General features: G+C 43.5%; 1 protein-coding gene across 4 annotated transcripts in view; it reads left to right on the top strand.

Moving 5' to 3' along the window:
- Positions 1-18,085, top strand: part of DPP6 (dipeptidyl peptidase like 6) — a 575,225-nt gene that overhangs the window by 294,469 nt on the left and 262,671 nt on the right. The window lies entirely within an intron of this gene.

Here is an 18,085-nt window from a genome sequence, read left to right as displayed (position 1 = left end):
GATGGCAAACTAGATTGTTTCAAGCACAGCTGAATGTGATATCAGGAAATATTTAACAGAAGATGAAGAATGCAGTATGATAGTTTCAATGTTTCTCTCTGCACTGGGCTCCTTCCCGGGGAGGATTCCCACACTTGTTTGGAGAAGGGAGCCCCCCAGAAGCAAGGGCAATGGGCAGCCGTCCATCCCCATCCTGTGTGACGTTCTGCTTGTCTTCTCGCGTTTCAAAGTGATAGAGGTCAGTGTTACATCGACCCTGCTGTGTCCCGAGGGAGTAGACATGGACTGGAGGGACAACCTTTTTTTTTTTCCCCTGCTTTTGGCTATGTGCATTTCTTTCGCAGGGCATTTTGTTGTCTTCTGCAGTCAGAAAAAGCTGTAACAAGCTTCTTGCAGGTGAGATTTTTCTCAAAGCGAATGGAAGTATAGTCAGACCATGACACTGCAGGATCCGTCCCACGGTGTAAAGGCAGCACGGTTTTCATGCATGCCTTTGCTGCCGTTTTCTGTGTTGCACTCTGTCATGCCAGAACAGCCCTCTTGCACTGATCCAGCAGGAATGCAAATAGGAACTGTAAGTACTCGGCACCTTCAGGGATCTGGCATTGTGGTAATCTCCTCCTCTAGCATAATCTTCATAGCTGAACCACTGTTAATGTGTTTGCTATTCATCTCTTCTAGCATTTAAATAGTAATTATTAGTGGCATATTCTTTTGGGTGATCAGCCCAAAGCTGCAGTGGAATAGTGTGACCTTGAGTTTTTCTATAGACAATGGAAATTAGATGATAATGGACAATGCTAATTGCTTGGATGACAGTGCACCTCTGGAGCTGCATCACCACAATACATCACTGAGGCCAGGAGCTTAGCAGGATTCAGAAAAAAAAATTTAAAAAATGCAAACAAGATGTTAAAATGCATAAAAAATGGGATGAAGGATAATGCAGAGGGTAATTATAATGTAATTATATAAATATAATTATATAAGTAAGCACTGTAGCTTCATTGGGAACACTGCATGCAGGGCTGGGCTCAGAGATGGCTGATGAGAATGTTTTGAGGCTTGACCAAATCTAACACATAGGGAAATTGTTAAATATTGGTGTTATTTAGTTTTGGAAAGGAGACCACAAAAAGGACATCAAACTGTGACACAGGGCTCTTCAGGTGTCACCCTGTGGGCCAAATCTAGCCCATGAAAGGCAAGTATCCTGCCAGGAATCCACATCCCCAGTTTTTCCCCCTGCACGAGGAGAATGAAAAGTGGTGGATGAGGAGCTGGGGGCATGGCGGAGAGGGGAGATGTGTCGTACTGCTGCCTGTCTCTGGGGTGATGAGAAAGCCTGGGGCACGGAGGGTGGCTGTAGAAGAGGGATGCAGTAAATGGACCTTTGGATGGCTGGGGGATGGGAAGGTCCTGGGATGGGGGATTCGGGTGAGTGTTTGAGAGGTGCTGAGGTCTGAAGGAGTTGGGCAGAAATGAATGGTGTCCTGTAGGAGGAGATAGTAGGGTATTCAACAAATAAAACTGAACAGTCATTCAGCAGTCAGGCACTAAGAGGTGTGTTTCTGGTTGAGCATATACAAAATAACCTTAGGGTAGGAGAGGGAAAGGATGTGTGTGGGACGTAGGGCCAAGGCACCTGGAAGTTTGCAGCCCTTTTGTCTCACGGTGGAAGAGGATGAAGGAAGGGGATGGGACTAAACAGATTATCAGGACATCTTTTCCCCATCTTCACATGCAGAAAGACAAATGGCCATGGTCATTGTTGGACAGATACACAAGAAGGTACAGGAAGGAAGAAACCAGGGTAGCAAAAATCAGAGCAATGAGATTTCCCACCCAGAGTCCTGTTAAGTAGTTTTCCTTCTTACCCACTTCCCCCAAATATTTTCCTGTATCCCTTGAAGTTCTGCTGCAAGGCATGATCCGGAGATGGGAACCCAAAAGCTTCTGAACAAGTAGAAAGCCTGCCATTTCCAATGTTTGAGTTCAAATTAAATACAGGGACATTATTTTCACACATGGAGCTTGTTGCCATGAGAAGGTACCGAGAAAAGAATTCTCCCAGGTTTGGGAAGAATATAGAAACTTGAATCAAAGCTAAGAATACTGCTGTTGTTCTGAATAGCAGTAGCACACTTTAGGAGGGATAGTCAAACTCCATGACTTAAGTCAAATTCTAAGTATTAGGGATGAAGATAAGAGCTAAGCTGGAAGCACAGCATCCTTCCTGGTTTTTACGCTTTCTGGAATTAATTATGCTTTCTACACAATTAACTCACCCACTTGTACTTTCTGGTCAGGTCTTCTCTGTGCTCCTGTGTTTACACGAACAAAAAGCATTCACAGTTATAAGCATAAAGATTAGAAATGTATAAAAAGAGCTTTTGGAAGGAATATTAATATCTCTTAACAGAAAATTTGTGCCTCTAGGCAGGTTTATGAAAGTCTTTTTGCACTTTACTCTGGCTGGTTCTGGCTGTCATACTATGAGCTGTGCTAAACTGATCATCAGTTTGATCCAATGTAATGTGTTCTGTTTTTTTTATCTTGCCTGCTGATGCAAAGATATCCTTCATTCAGAAATGGCCTTACCTGTAAGGTGCTTGTACTTACAGGCTCCAATTCTATTACGATATTTGACAGATTGATGCAGTCATTCAATTTAGTATTGCTGTATCACAGATAACAGTAGCAAAACCTAATGACAAAACCAGAAAAAACCTTTAAATTTTACATATTGAAAACTAGCTGAAATTCATTTTTGGCCAGGCGGCCTTCTTCAAGCTGAGGAGAAAATGTATAATTTCATTACCCTGTGTTAAACTGTTATTTTTCCTTTAGAGTTTCTCCAGTGAAAGCAGCATGACCAAAATCTTGTTCACTTTTGATTGTTTTTTTTCATGAGACTTGAAAATGGGTAATATTTCTGTGATTTTTCCATTCCATGGTTTTATTGCTGGGACAATATTGTTTCTGTTACGGCTTGTGAGCAGTGCTTTGTATCTGTTCTTAAACAGATCTGATGCGTGAAATGATGATGTTCCTGTGCTTTCTCAGGCTTTGAAGTTATTAGAGCTAAGTATTGTCAAGTTTGCTAAATGTTTAGGTGGACAAGCTGCTGTACTGTCAGACCTGAATGTTCAAGAAGTAATAATCTGTACTAAAAAGAAAAGAAAAAGAGTGTCAGCATTTAAAATAACAAAAGAGTATTGGCATTTTAAAAAGGAATGTATTTCTGGGCCTCTCTATCTCTCTTCTGGGTTTTGCACTTTTTGTGTTAATGAACTCAAGCTTTTCCCTTTCTTCAGGAAGGCCAGAAATTGATTGTTTTCTTCTTTTTAATGGAATTTGGGCTTCTCACATGCCTCACTGTGTGATGAGTTTAAAGAAATCTCCGTACATCATTCTTTCCTGAAGATTTAGTTGCACCTTCTAGCAGCCTCTCCAAACATGCCTGTACGCACTACTCTCTAGCATAAATACTTCCCCTCTTTGCAAATGTATTTTAGCCCTGAGTAAAAGGTTGATAGCTGAAGAAAATCCTAGAAAAAACTGACCAGTGCTATTCCTTAGTCGCTGACTTAATTGGTGTTATTAGGGGTTGCTGTGATTTGGGAAGAGCTGCCTCACTTCACCCCAGCACCGACTGTGTTTCTGTAGCGGGTAAAGCAATTATTGTCAGTTTGCCTTGTAAATGTTGAAAGGCATCTGCTGTTCCTCTGAGGTGAATGGTGAAATGGAAATTGATGCTGATAATAAACATAATTATAAAGAAGGCTGCTGGAAAGACTCCGGATCTGTAAAGGAAAAGTGACATTTTAAGAGCTGCACTGTGGATCTAATGAGAATTTATATTGTCTTTTAAACCATCGTACTGAGGCTGGGATGATACGTCTGATAGTCGCACCCATTATGTGACACTATGTTGCAAAAAGTTCTTGTTATATCAAATATCCATGATGGCACAATGGATTAGGTTGGAAAGTCTTTCTTCCTGTGTCTCATTTTCAGCTCTGGGTTTGGGTTTTCATTAGGTTTTGGGTTGGTTGGGTTTTTAATACAGAAGGGAAAAGTGTCAAAGACATTCCCTTTGAAACCTTTCCTGAGTTCAGTAAGGCTTAGACTGGCCAACCCAGACCATCATCAGGGACCTGCAGGGTTGCAAAACACAAAGAAATATGAATGTCTGCGTTTGGTACAAAGCATCTGGCTTGACGTGCCTGCAGGATCTAGTCTTGCAAACAATAATGTCGAAGAGGATGAGAACACATATACCTGGTAGTTTATGTGCCAGGTGTCTAGACTGAGGTCAAAAAATATCAGCCTTTAAATTAGAGATAGCTTTGTGCAAATGTCAGTGGCAAAAGAGTCGAGTTGAAAATAACATTAAATAATTACTGTGAAATTAAAGGACTATTTTCAAGTTGTAATGGAGTTTGATGTGTCATGATTATGTTATTGGTAGCAGTTCATGGTTCATCCAACATTATTGTAGAATCAATGTTTTCATTTAATGTTTTCTGGATCATTGTAATCTTCTGTGGTACTTAATCGAATAAAACACAAGATTCACTTGGAATAGATGCAGATAGGAAGTACTAAATTTGTCAGAGGAAGAATGTTTTCACTTTGTTTAACCCAAAGCATTAGTTTATTTGCAAATGTAATTGATACTAGCTTGAAGAGCATTCCTAGAGTACATTAAACGGGATAGCCATAACAGCAGTATTAGATTTATGGCAGATGAGCATAAATAGTGCAATATTAACTGTAATGGATTCTGGGCTGTAAATACACCATTGTGTCCCACTGTGTATGGATCAGGAGTCTTACTGATGAATGACTCTTTAGATGTGCATTGTACGAAAGGGAAAAAAGCCCTGTACTTTGAATTACCTCCTGATTCTTGACACAAATCTGTACATTTCTGTAACGCTGAGCTGCAGGGTGAAGCCCAGGTCCCATGCCTCAGAAAGGCTGTGGTCTCAGCGTCCAAGCCCAGCGCTGCAAGTAGAAAGAGCATTGAGTTCAGTGGAGGGTGCATCAAACCTTAACTTCCAGTGGAACACTGCCAGAGGCTGGAAACCTGTGCAGGGAACTGCACCTTTTAAATCCTTGCTCAACCCAAATGGAGATGTAGCATCAACGGAAGGTATTGAATGATGATGTGAACCATTCAAGCTTTTTATATCTAGGAAGGGTACTTTGAAACAGTCTATGAAAGGATGGGGAGAGATGCAACGCTGCACACACAGAAAGAGTCTTTTAACAGAGTGCCTCAGAAGTGAATATTGGAAAAAGGAATGGCTGTCCTATGTGGACGGAGAAACTCAGTAATGGTAAAACTGGTCTCTTTAGGAATAGACAGCAGTGTGCTGGGCAGATAGCAGGCAGAATATTCTTCTTGGGACTGTAAGTTATTTTCAGCAGGGTCTCTTGTTCTGTTGGAAACATCTCTAACCCAAAGCGCAGGGAACCCTGGGCTGCTCAGCTCCTGGGTGCTGCTGTAATACAAATAATTAAAAAAGAAAAAGTTTATTTTTCATTTAGTTTCATTACAATGAATTCCTAATATGTTGACTATATTGATTGCATGCAACTATACTACAGGACTATTATATGAATAGATGCTTTTTGGTTTTGACGTCAGCACACAAAAATGTATTTTCATTTAGACCGTGTCTGCATTGCACTTCTCTGACTGTGTAAGGAGGCTTTAAAATTGATGTGCACTGCACTTACAGCCACTTATAGCCACTTTACAGAGCCAGAGTAATGTCAAGGAGCTTTAGTGCCCGGGAGAAGAAGATGCATAGGATTTTGCCAGGATGGAAGCTCTATCAGCCTTTTAAAGCAATCAAGTGTCTTTGATTATAGAAATTTAAACCTCATTTACAGTGCAAAATCTGATTAATATACTTGTTTCTGCCTCCCAGGAAAGGATTCATCCCAGGTAAATTAACTACCCCTTTTTCCTCATGGAAGGAAAGTCAAAGTGAAGAGGTATTCTGGTACCATGCTCCACACACAAGAGCGTGGGCTCTACTCTTTCAGCAAAGGTCTACATGTATCACTAGGGTTTATTCTACCACCTCTGTTTGTTTGTGTTAACTTCTGTTAACGTGCCATACTCTTACTGGGGAGAAAATTAAATCTTTAAAAAAGGTTTCTCTAAGGGAACTGCTTGAGTCCTCTAATTGTGTTGCTAAGGAATATATCTGTACCAAAGAAAATGATACTGCAGAGTTTATTTAGCAATGAGATACAAAAGAGTTCATTTTTATTACAGTTCATGCCATTCTAATGGACCAGTTTATAAGAAAGCATTAAAATGTAATTCTGGATGAATATTTATTTGCCTTCTACAACTACACATAGGTAAACCAACAATTTCAGGCTGGTACCTAACTAATAAGATGAACTATTGAATCAAGTGTATGTCATTCTGCTGCCAATACTCTCTGAAGTGAAATCGGTTTGAATAAAATACCGAACGAAAGCATCCTTTCAAGACTATAACTGATTATGCAGCTATTTTTGGAACTTTTAATCACATGCAGCATGTCTCTGGCATCTATGAAGGGGAAAAAACTGCTGAAAATAGATTAATCTGTTTTGGAAAGCTTGTCTCTTGACTTCATTTCTGGACATAATTAAAAGCCTGATCTGTTAGTTAGAATTTTCCCATTTACTTTGACTTTTCTTTGACTACTAGAAGGGGCAAAGCAATCAGGCGAAGTACTGCTGAAGAATCCTGTCCGTTAAAGCTTTGTACAATAGTTTCCCTTTCATGCTGAGCTCAGATTTATTGGCAAGCATGAATGTGTATACTTTTCCCATCAATCTAGTATGCTTTCTCCCCATATTAATCCTTTCAGAGTAGCTGTTACTTGTTCTGATATACCTAAACTACTACATGAGGTGAAAAGTAGTTAACCAACTATTCAGTGCTCTGGATTGCTTTATAAGGCAGATGGAATTGTTTTGGTTTTTTTTTCTTTCCACTGGCCAACTTCTGTTTTCACTATTCCAGGCTCTTGCAGCTTAAGCCTCTAAATGTCCCATTCTGCAGCCACTTCCCACACCAGCAAAAGTCTTGATCTATAGAGGAGAACAATAGAAATGAAAAGACTGCTGATTCCATGAATAAATATAAGCCCTAAGCTGCCTTATCATCCCTGGAAAATATGTCCAAAAGACTGTCTTTGGGTAATATTTGCAATAAAAGGCTGGTAGTGTTCAGGTGTGATGAAATCTGCCCCTTCTTGTTTTAAAAGGTCTGATTTGCTCAACAGAGCATGCAGTGATGGGTGTTGCGACTTTTTTCCAGTGTGAGTTTGTGTATGAAAGTAAGACTTTGAGAGCTTTCCAAACGCAACACATGGCAGTTGCAGATATTTCACATGTAAAGCTGGGCAACAGCCCAGGGCTTTTCAGAACACATTGTTTACAGCAAAGCCTGGTCTGAGCACATGGTATTGATCTGCTATTGCCTCCTACTGCTGACATTTAGCTGATGGGTTTTAAGTTCTTCTGCATCTCTTCTTGTCACTAGGCCATACATTGGGATAACAGAAGGCTTGGCTGACAGCTGGAAGCAGGAGTGGGCTCAGCTTTTGTCTCTTTGTGGACATTGTTGTACTACAGCAGATGAAGTCAAATCACATGTGCCACTTGTAACTGTGATGTACAAGTGATCTGACTTTTTTATATGTATATCTATGATGGGCATATTACATATGTGTTATTACATGCAATTTGAGAGGTATGTGAATGAGACATGCCTTACTTATTTGTGATAAGCATATGGTTCTGTCTGGTACACTTGATCACACTAGAGCTAAAGTTTCATACTTGCATGGTTTCCTAAGGGATATATGTTTTGGGGGAAAAGTACACATTCTTGCATAGTTTTTTTTTTTTTAGCTCCTAGGATTTGTAGGAGTTGCATAGAAATGTTATGGAACTTTCTATTAGTCTCCAGATATCTCAAATTCCCATCCTTGTGCTATTCTCTAAACTAAAGGAAATCACAGATTTTTTTTTTTTTTCCCCTGTGGAATAATTCAGAGATGTGCTCATTTATTCAGCTGTAGGCTACTTTGAAATGCTTGTGTCATTATTTCTTCTTTGCTGTCTTCAGAGTATGGTAAAATGGAAAGGTCACAGATACCATATCAAGCAATAATATGGTGAAAAGCATGTTACTGGAGACAAACTCACTTGTGAGTGCTATAGAAAGAATGCATTTGTTGATTTGGGTTGTGAGGGGGAAGGCATGATTACATCATAGTAGCATATCCATGTAATGTTTTGGGGAGGCTGTAATGTATTTTATTCATATTCACAGAAAATAGTATATCCCTGCAAACCATAGTGGGACAATCTCAAAGTCATATTGAGTCACTGTGTGTTAAGCAGAGGTCTTCGGTCCCTTTATGAAGGCTGCTCACCAATCCTGGGACCCTATGGCAATGCTTAGCCATCCAGAGCAATTACGTATACCCAAATCACTGCCACTTACTCTTACTGCTTCACCCTTTCTCTCCCTGGCTGTTAGACCACAAAGGAACAAACATTTCAGATGGGAAGACACAGGGAGTAGTCTTGGACCCTGGCAAGAGGGGTTTGTGCTTGCTGTACATCTTGGACATCCCGCCGCTGCTGCTGCTCTTGTGCTGCTGACAGTTGCAGCCTTTTAAAGCCTTGTTCTTGCTTCCAGTAGGGACAGGTGGGGGCAAAGTTGAGGCACTCTTTGTCATTTCAAGTAGGGAGGTGAGGGTTTTCATAGCTTCTCTGCTTGTGGCACATCAGGCGCTGTGCAAGCCGCCCTTGCTCCAGCTCTGCCTGAGTGCCCAAGGTGGCATTGCTGAATACCTGCTATGTCTTTGTAATTAATGAACATTATCAATGCTAAGTAAAGGATGTCTTACCCACTTTTAGAGGTCTTATGCTGTGCTCAGGGCCCTACTGTTCTGCAGAAGCTTTCAGAAAGATGTATAGGATATAGAGATCTTATGCACCTCTTCTGCATCAATTCTATTGTGTTACAAGCAGATCAAATAAATGGATGGGAACAGGACTTTGCCACTACATTACTTGAATTACTTATGCTATTTAAGTTTGTGTTCAGGCAGTTATGTGTTTTAAGTGTTTGCACATCATGCAGTAAGATTTCCACTTTCTTCACCATGTTGTCTTGCTTCAGGTGAGTTGGGACTCTGGTTTGGTGCTGTATTCTCAGAATTGAAGAGTACCCCACTGAGGCAGTTAAAACAAAGACATAGTGCTAGCATGCTTCCCAAAAGCACCTCTCATCCGCTGAAAGTGAAACCTCTCAGAGGTGCTCCAAGTTGCATATCAAAACTGCTGGTCAATTTTTAAAAATTAGAGCAAGGCATTGTTCTGGTTTCTGTTTGCTTCATCACGAGGAAAGCGGACTATTGAGGTTGTACTAGTACTAAGTGAATTCCATTCATCCCCTTCTTGCTCTTTGTTAAAAAAGACATACCTTACCTCTGTGTTAGGGATTCTGGGTAGGCTTTTCCAGTTGGCCCATTTTCCATAAATGGCATTTCTACTAGAGGGCATTCGAAATACTGGCAACAGGTTTTAACCATCCTCTGATTTAGTACATGTAGTGTAGAAGACTTGCAATCCAGAAAGGTGAGTGCCGAGGTGGGTACTGAGGCACAGAGGGGGAAGGTGAGTGCAGTGACGTGTACCTGCGCACCATTTGTTTCATCCAACTAAGGAAGTAGAGTTATGCCCAAGTGTTGTTTTCTGCCTCTTCCTTATGCCTTCAGAGACTTGAGTACAGGAATCTGAAGATATTTTGGTTTTGCCTTCTCCATAAATAAAGACGTGAAGCAGACAGGAAGGGCCTTGGATCCCTTTGTGCCTCTCTTAGAGAACACAAGTGTCTGCAGTATTTTCATTGTTCAGACTTTCAGAAAGGCTATTTTGGGCTGGTGGAAAAGCTTATCTACCATAAAGCTAGTAGGAATGCAGCAACATAAGTTTACCATAACAGATGTCATCTCAAGAGATCTAGAAACACTTGAGAAAAAACCCACTAGTATACAAACACTCGCAGCCATCGCGGCCCCCACCAGTAGTTGAGGGCAGTGACCACCACAAGCCATCCAGCTCCAGTGAGCATTTTGGGAAGGCAGTAAGCTCCAGTGAAAACACTAGTGCAGGTGCCAGAGCTGACACCTTTGCCCCTCTTGGTGTTGTTTGGGAACACTTGTGAGAATTTATCATGAGGCTACCATGGTGGTCGACGGGTCACCACTCATCAGGGTGCAATGGTCGCACCCTTTGCTAGAGGTGGTAGAAGTCCCAAGGAGATCCTCTCTGCTGCGTAAAGCTGAGCTCAGCCCTGCCCAGCCTACAGGATCTGATGCAGTCACCTGTCCGGTTTTACGTTCAGAAACTGAGGACATTTGGTCCTTATGCCTGCATCACTTGTGAGACCTTGTTAGTTGTTACTTTAGTTGTCTGTTAGTTTTGTTTCCAACTAAATATGACATCTTTAAGATGAATGTATGTTATGTGAATCTATCTGCTTTAACAGTGTATTTTGCATAACATCACTATTGAAAGTGTACAGATCCTGTGGTAAGTTCAAGTATTTTTTTTCTTTTTGGTTAAAGCCGATATAAAAGTAAATGAAAAATAACAACCATTGCAATGAAAAGTGTACTTCATAAAACAAATGCTTAAAAAGCCACTTGCTCCAGCTGTGGCTTTTATGTACAAGGATCTCTCAGGCCATTGTATGTGCTTACATAAGAAGTCTTTCACAACATTTACATTTAAACCAGTCATCATCTTATATGCAGATCATTTATTCATCCTATAAATCACTGTTACAGCTAAAAATGAAGATAAGGCTCTCCCTTTTCCAAGCAGTAGGCTGCTAAATATCCTAATATGTTTGCAGCTGTTTTGAAGATGAGGATTCTCTGTTTAACAGTAATTTGGGGGGAGGGGTATTTTGTTATCTGTGTTTTCTCATCACTGGTGGTCACTTTTACATTTTCTGCCCTGGATATTTGAGCTATGAAATACATATTGTATGTTGGCTATTTTGTAAAACTTATGTGTAAATAGAGAAAAAAGAAGTAGGGAGCAATGAAATAAATCCTTCCACTCCTAAAACAATAGTCAAAAAGAGCCCATACTGAATCAATGAGGAAGGGATTCAGCTGCTACCCAGAAATAACCAGAGCGGGAGGGGAACTATATCAGTGAAGATTGATCCCTAAGATCACGGGGAGCAGAAATACTAAGCCAGACTGTGAGGAGGCAAACTTTGAAAAACCAATTTGGAGACGATTCACAGCTGGCACTGAAGTTGGGGCCTCGGAATTCTCTCTCGCGCAGATAAACAAGTGAGAAAGAGGCATCTGTTGCATTACAGCTGCCAAGGTCACACCAGCAGGAACAGGCAGAGGGGAAGAAAAAAGCCAGCGGTACGATCCGTATTCCTTGCATGGATAACACAGTGCCAAACAACTATGGCACTGCTAATTGTGTGCCTTTGAGGCTGGAATGATGTATTAAAATATATATGCTGACTCAAAAAATAACCCCACAGTGGATCAAAAGTAATGTTATTGAAAAATATATTCCACTTAAACAGGAAAATCTGACTATCAGTACACATACTTGATCTTTAGGGTGAGCAAACCAAAGTGGCTACATAATCCAGAAGTGAGAAGAGTACAAGTACCTGCTGGGTTCCCCAGAGCCACCCTCCAATTTAGGCAGGAAAGTGCTATGCAAACTAGCTCCAGCAGCGCATGAGCAAGCAGACTTCTTTACAGCTTGCATCCCAGCGTTGTCTTATTTGTTTACCATGAACTGTGGGGTCCTGAAACTTGGAGCAGCAGTGAGAAACAGGAAGCTGCAGAATATAGTGCTTCAAAAAAAACCTATTATAATCATCTTAAACCACCTTCTCATGTTCAAGTTAAAAAAAAAAAAAGGCAACATAGCGAGGCTTCAGTAATGCACAAACAGTAGCAACACTGTGGGACTGTTATACAGAGCCACAAATCATTCTTGCAATGCCCATTGTCTCTGTGTCCTCCGCTGCACGTACCTGCTGGCTCAGATAGCAGAAGTTTTCAAGTTTGTAGGAACATTTTGAAGCATATCCCCTGTAGGAACAAATGTTCATGCAAATAACTAATTAATGGCATTGACTAAATAAACTGGATTTGATCTGTTAAATGAAAATACTACACCAAATTACTTTCTTAATGATCTTGGTCATGGGCAATGGAAATGTGACATATTTTTATCTGTAACTCTATGCATAATCTATTATTGCCTCTAGCATGTTCACAGAACCTTTGAAATCTGGAAAATCATCCATCTGAGTGGATCCCCAAGACAAATAGTGGAACCTTTGAAAATTCATCTGGACATAGAGACTCTCCCATGACTCACCCTTGGCAGAACCAAGATGGTGGAGACAACTGGAGAGGGGTGACAGTAGCAGGGCTGGTGCAAGATAAAGCTTATTAATACATATCCTTAAAGGCCAAAGCTTTTTACCCCTTTACAATAAAATTATTTTTGGGATGCCCTTTGACAAGCTGAGAAGTCTTGCCAAAGATAGGGATTAATTTGGAACAAGTTTAAGTGTTTTTGCGGTCTTCTAATAGGAAGAAGTTTGAGAAGCAGTGCTGGGGATGGTGTGTAAGCAAGAGATGCTCTGCAGCCTTTGTAGGAGTAGGGCTGATGTCAGCTGACCTACCACCTAAGTGTTTCCAATTCCCAATTCCGACTGGGGACACTGCTGTGCACTAATGTGGTATTACTGTTGTCACGTTCTTGGAGAGGGGCAGGGCAGAAACTGTGCTTTCAGAACAAAACAAAATTAAAGTCCCCCTCTCTAAAGTTTATTCAGATGAGCACAGAACAGAGATCTCCAGAATGAACAGCCAGGATCTCTGGCTGCTTTTGCAGCATCTAAAAGCATAAACTCCTGTAAAGAGAGTTTTCAACCATGCAGCCTTCATGGGTTTACAGCTCTCTGTTCTGCTCTGGCATCCCCTATATGAGGAGCACTTGACCTCCAGAAGGATCTGCAGTGGAGGAGCACAGATCCCTCTGACTCACTGCAGCTGGGCCATAGAGGTCCAGAATGGAGAGGGGCTGTGCCATTGTTTTTTGTGTGGATGAGATGTTGCCAGTGGGACTGAGGAGAGTGAATCGGTCACCAGCATGCCTTGACACATCTGCAGGACCATGGTGGTGCCATGGACAGCCTGCTTTGTACAGACCCTTCCCTATTGTTCCTCTCTGAAATTCTCTGGGAAAGCTGGAATGGTGGGGCAATAAGGCAGCTGCAAATGTATTAAATCAGACTTGGAGATTAAATGGATTTACCTTTTGGGAAGTATGCCCCTGGTCTTAGAAGAGCATGGGTCTCTTCTCAGATAGTGGCTGCAGGAGCTGCCAGGAGCTGTCAGCCTTGTGTCCCCAGCCTGCTGCCTCCCCCCTGGAAAGCAGCACCGACTCCTGCTGAGCACTGTTCCCCTTGCATCCTGCGGGCCTGTTTTGATCCAAGCTACAGCAGTAACCTTTCAAATGACTGAATGCTAAAATTCATGGCTACAGCATTTTTCAGGCTCATCTCACCTTTCCTATAGTGGATGTCTGTGCTGGCAGACTCTGTCTCTCTTCCTGAGTTATCTCACTACCATCTACTACCTCCATAACACTGTATCCTAAAAAACTGTAGACCTTAGGACTTTTCTTTTGTAACCTACCTGTGAGTAGGTTTTTCCGTTGTCACAGCTTGCCTGAGTATGTGGTTTCCTGGGCCGTGTGTCCTCCCTGAACTGACAGCAAACCAGCCAAACCAACGGGAACTGGTAGCGAGTGTGGAGCTCAGAGGGACTGGCTGTACAAAAGCAGATTGTGTGGTGTGTTCTGCTGGAGGTAGCACACTACCGCACCCCAGGTACTAAAGGTTTGGACCCACAAAAAATTTCAGATACGTAGCTCTCCATGGGATCTGGTCTTTATCTGGAGAGGGGAGAATATGAGCAGACTGTGCAAAGCTAATGAAGTAGAATTCATTTCTACCAACTCTGCCCACTGGCTTCATCTTCCTTGATGTGGTAACGAAGGGGGAATAAATAGCCCAGTGTGGTACAGCCAGAACCCCAGGTTTCAAAGCAGCAGAAGGGTTCTGCATCCAATAACTATACCTGCTGCTGCTGCAGGCTTATTACTGCCCTTGCTCAGTCTATACTCCCTTGAACAGATGCGTGCAGCTGGAGGGCTCCCTGCAAGCACAGGCTGCTGTTGGATCTGGCCTCTCTGTAACATGCAGGGGATGGGAATGTTCTGCACTAACTCCTGAGAACCCATTGCTGCTTCCCGTGCAGGGGCTGCTCTGCATGCATGGACAGCAGAGACCTCTACCTACGTGGAGGGGCAGGATTAGGGATGGTCTTAGTAAACTGATCTGCTTAAAAATGTTTGGGAGCAATAACAAACTGTTTCTTTCCCTAGCACGCATTGCTGTAATGCGTGGTGATAAACAGTGGTTATTGTGGTTTAGGTCCTACGAGTTCATAGGTCTTCATGGCTATGACTTTTTAAGGTTTTAGTCCACCTTGTCTTTCAGAGCCATTGCAGCATTATTTTGCATTTGCAATGTGCAAGGCTTGCAACAATCTTTTGAGCATGAGGGAGCTTTGTGGTGGTGGAAGATGTGCTTTCCAAGAACCCCAAGGAGCGTTTTGAGAATGAACCCAGGGCACAATCCTGTTCCTGCCAGTCTCCGGAGAACGAAGCACTTCCCTTCTAACAGGAAAGGCTCTAGGACATGTGTGACTAATTTGTTACAAGGTAATTAAAAATTGTCTGTCTTACTGCAGCGCTGCGTGATCTTGTTGAAATAAGCACTCTGGGTGAAGATGAGTTGAGAAGCTGGGAACGGTTCCTTTCACCTGTCACTGGTTCCTCTCCTGATGGGAGGGAAATGGCTGTCTGCCCTGCCATGGTGCTGGAGGAGCTAATTGATGTCAAGAGTGGGATTGCCATTCACGTGGTCATAGTTGGCTTTTTGAACGTGCATCTTGGTTGGCAGGGAGAGCTGTCTGTGCTCATAGTGGTGCTCCTGAGCTGTCCCAGTGGTGGCACGGTGTGGACTACATGGATTAATGGAGGATGCTCATGATGGGAGCGCAGCCTGTGTGGCAGGGAATGAGCCTGGAGATAGACCCTGCACATAGCCCAGGCAGCCAGTGGAGACAGACCTGTTGCAAATGATGTGTGGTAGGGGATGAACAGCCTGATGCGTCTTCAAACCTGGTGGGGAGGAAAAGTGTGCTGCCTGTATTCCTGTGATCAGCTGGGATGCTCTGGGGTGGGATGGATGGGAAGGTCATATTCCCAGGGTCCTTATCTGCCAGTGCCTCCTGCAACGCCCTAAATGGGGCTGTCTGTATAAATCCTTCTGCCTGAGCAGCTGCTGAGATTGGCAGATACTGATTCTTGTCCTGTGATAGGGATGTATTAATCTGTCGTAAGTGATGACTCAGCCAAGCAATAAAGTTGGTACCCTAACATAGCACAGAGGTTAGGATGGATGGCAGTTTACTCTATGCATGTTAGTAACGAGTATTTCTGAATGGCAACGGCCACTGCTTCCTCCTCTAGCATCTCCCCAGGAGGTGTCTGGCAACCTCTGAACCCCTTCGATCAAAGAAGGAGGGTGACAGAGAGCTGGAGGACATGACTGTCCCTTGCTTCCATGTCCTCCTTGCAGTGAGCAGCAGCTTGTGGCCATGCAAAGGGATGAAACCCCCTGCACAGGTCAGGGTTGACCCCCAGGCAGAGAGATCAAGGCATTTCAATAACACCAGGGTCGCTGTGCCAAAACATTGGGAGGTGCAGCGAGAACAGTCAGCATCGTAATGCACCTATGTAATGAGGCTAAGCCATATGCATTTGCATAGCTAACTGCTGGACAAATTAGCACAATTTACTTCTTAGGAGTCCAACAACAAGCTTAGTGGAGAAAATCTACATTGTAAGGAAGAGTGGCCATTTCCAGAAAACTAGTGAAAACTGTGTCTTAAATTGTTAGCTGTGAAAGAATTGAATACGCATGGAGAGGGCATGCAGGGGTAAATAGACATGTACAAATATATTTATTTTCAGTAACAGTGCAGTTAAGTTCAGTGATTGCCAGAATAAGTACAGAGGGGTCAGGGATGCAGCAAATGGTCTACGTTTTTAAAGGGATCTGTTTTGCAGAAATTTCCAGGAGGTACTGTAAGGAAGTAAGAAACCCCCAAATAGAGTTTTGCTTTGTTTGAATTCCTCTTGGAAAGAAAAGTAGCAAAACTGTGGAGTAAAGCAAGCCTTCATTACTACCCACAACAGGTAGAAATATAGACCAAGCCCGCTGGAAAATTCAGACTGATCCACTTATATAAGACCTTGAAAGCAATTCTATTATGACAGCTGGGAAAAAAAGTATAAGCAAGAATAACCTCACTATAAATATATACAAAATATTGTGACAAAACTATTGGGACTAAAAAGATGAAATTGCAAAGTAAGCTGGGACTGTGTCATAATATAACCCAGTAAGAGGTTGACACAGGCTGTTAGATTTAAATGTAAATTATTGCTTCTTATTAGAGAGGTGCTATTGCCTTTTTTTTTTTTTTTTACTGAGCTGTTGCCTGGATTCTGGTACCTGGGACCAGGCAGGGTTGTCCAGTTTCCTACCAGCACGATTCCATGTTGCAGATATTTTGTGTCATAGTTTCTATGAACTGATGTGATATATAATACTGAAAATGCAGAAATGCTTAGGCAGTCTGAGTGGTGGCTAGTAGATAATCTCTAGGAAATCTTGGCCTGCTGTTGATCTGTCCCTGAACCAAGGATCAAATTTATCCCAGGTGTAAGGAGACGTTGCCCCTAGCGGAGTTGTGTTCTGGCTGGATGTGACCTTGTATAAAAAACCCTGTGCTGTAAAATTGAGGATCAAATGGGGCATAATCGCTTCCTTGTCAGATAAATACTTTGACGTTCCCTTTCCTTAGCTGGTTATCTGCAGACTCAGCAGTATCACGTGGGTAAGGAAACATTTAACTTTATACAGAGGCGAGCTCTGAGCTCCATCCAGCCCGGTACGTTGGGCGCGCTGGGAAGGAGGTGAGGAGAGGAAAAGCAGCAACGTGGCAGTTTCACGTCACCTGATGTTGAGGTGAGCTAGGGCTCGCATCGGTCCCGAGCAAATATTGAACAACCTTCCTGCTGCTCTAAGTTTTGCCCAACTCTGTAAGGTCCCCTGAGGGTTACCGGAGAGCGGTACTTGCTTTACGCCTCATGCTCAGGCACACCCCGCGTCACCCCGTGCCGGCAGCGAGGTGGGCGAGCGGGCTGGGAAGGCTCGTTCGACAGCTCCGCCGTGTTGGAGACGTCTCCGTTATGGCAGGGAGGCTGCAGGGAGCGAGCGGCGGCAGCGTGGAGCGGAGCAGGCAGCGCGCCCTGCAACGTGACCTACATGGCAGCTGCAAGCGCGCAGGAGGGCAGCCACGGTGTGAGAAATGCAAAGCGGCCCCTGTCGCGTCGGGGACGTGGAGAGGGCCGGGGGAAGGCTGGGGACGTGTTTTACCCCGGTGAACGTGCCACCCTTTGGCAGCGAGGCGAGCAGCTCCCCGGGGAGCGTCGGTGCTCTCTGCGTCCCATCGGTGGGAACCTGCTTCCCTGGGAGCGCAAACGGCGTCCTCCAAATTTGCCCCGGCAGCGGGGCAGAGGCTGCCCTCGGCACAGCTCTCCTTCACAGCCGGGGACCGCCGAAGCACCGAAACCTCCGCAAGTTGGGAGAAGCCAAGAGCGCATCCGCCAGCAACTCCCGCATCCGCGGGACTCCCCCCGTCGCCGGCGTGGCGAGGAACGCGGGATTGAATTCCCCGAGTGCCCCTTTTCCCTTCGGCTGCGGGAGGGGAGATGATTCCCGAGCTGGGGCTCTGCACATCGCCAGCGAGCAGCACATTGTGCGACCAGGCGGACGGTGCATGCG

This window comes from Haliaeetus albicilla, chromosome 2, assembly GCF_947461875.1.
Source record: "Haliaeetus albicilla chromosome 2, bHalAlb1.1, whole genome shotgun sequence".
NCBI lineage: Eukaryota > Metazoa > Chordata > Aves > Accipitriformes > Accipitridae > Haliaeetus > Haliaeetus albicilla.
This window is presented reverse-complemented; position numbering and strand designations above follow the sequence as displayed.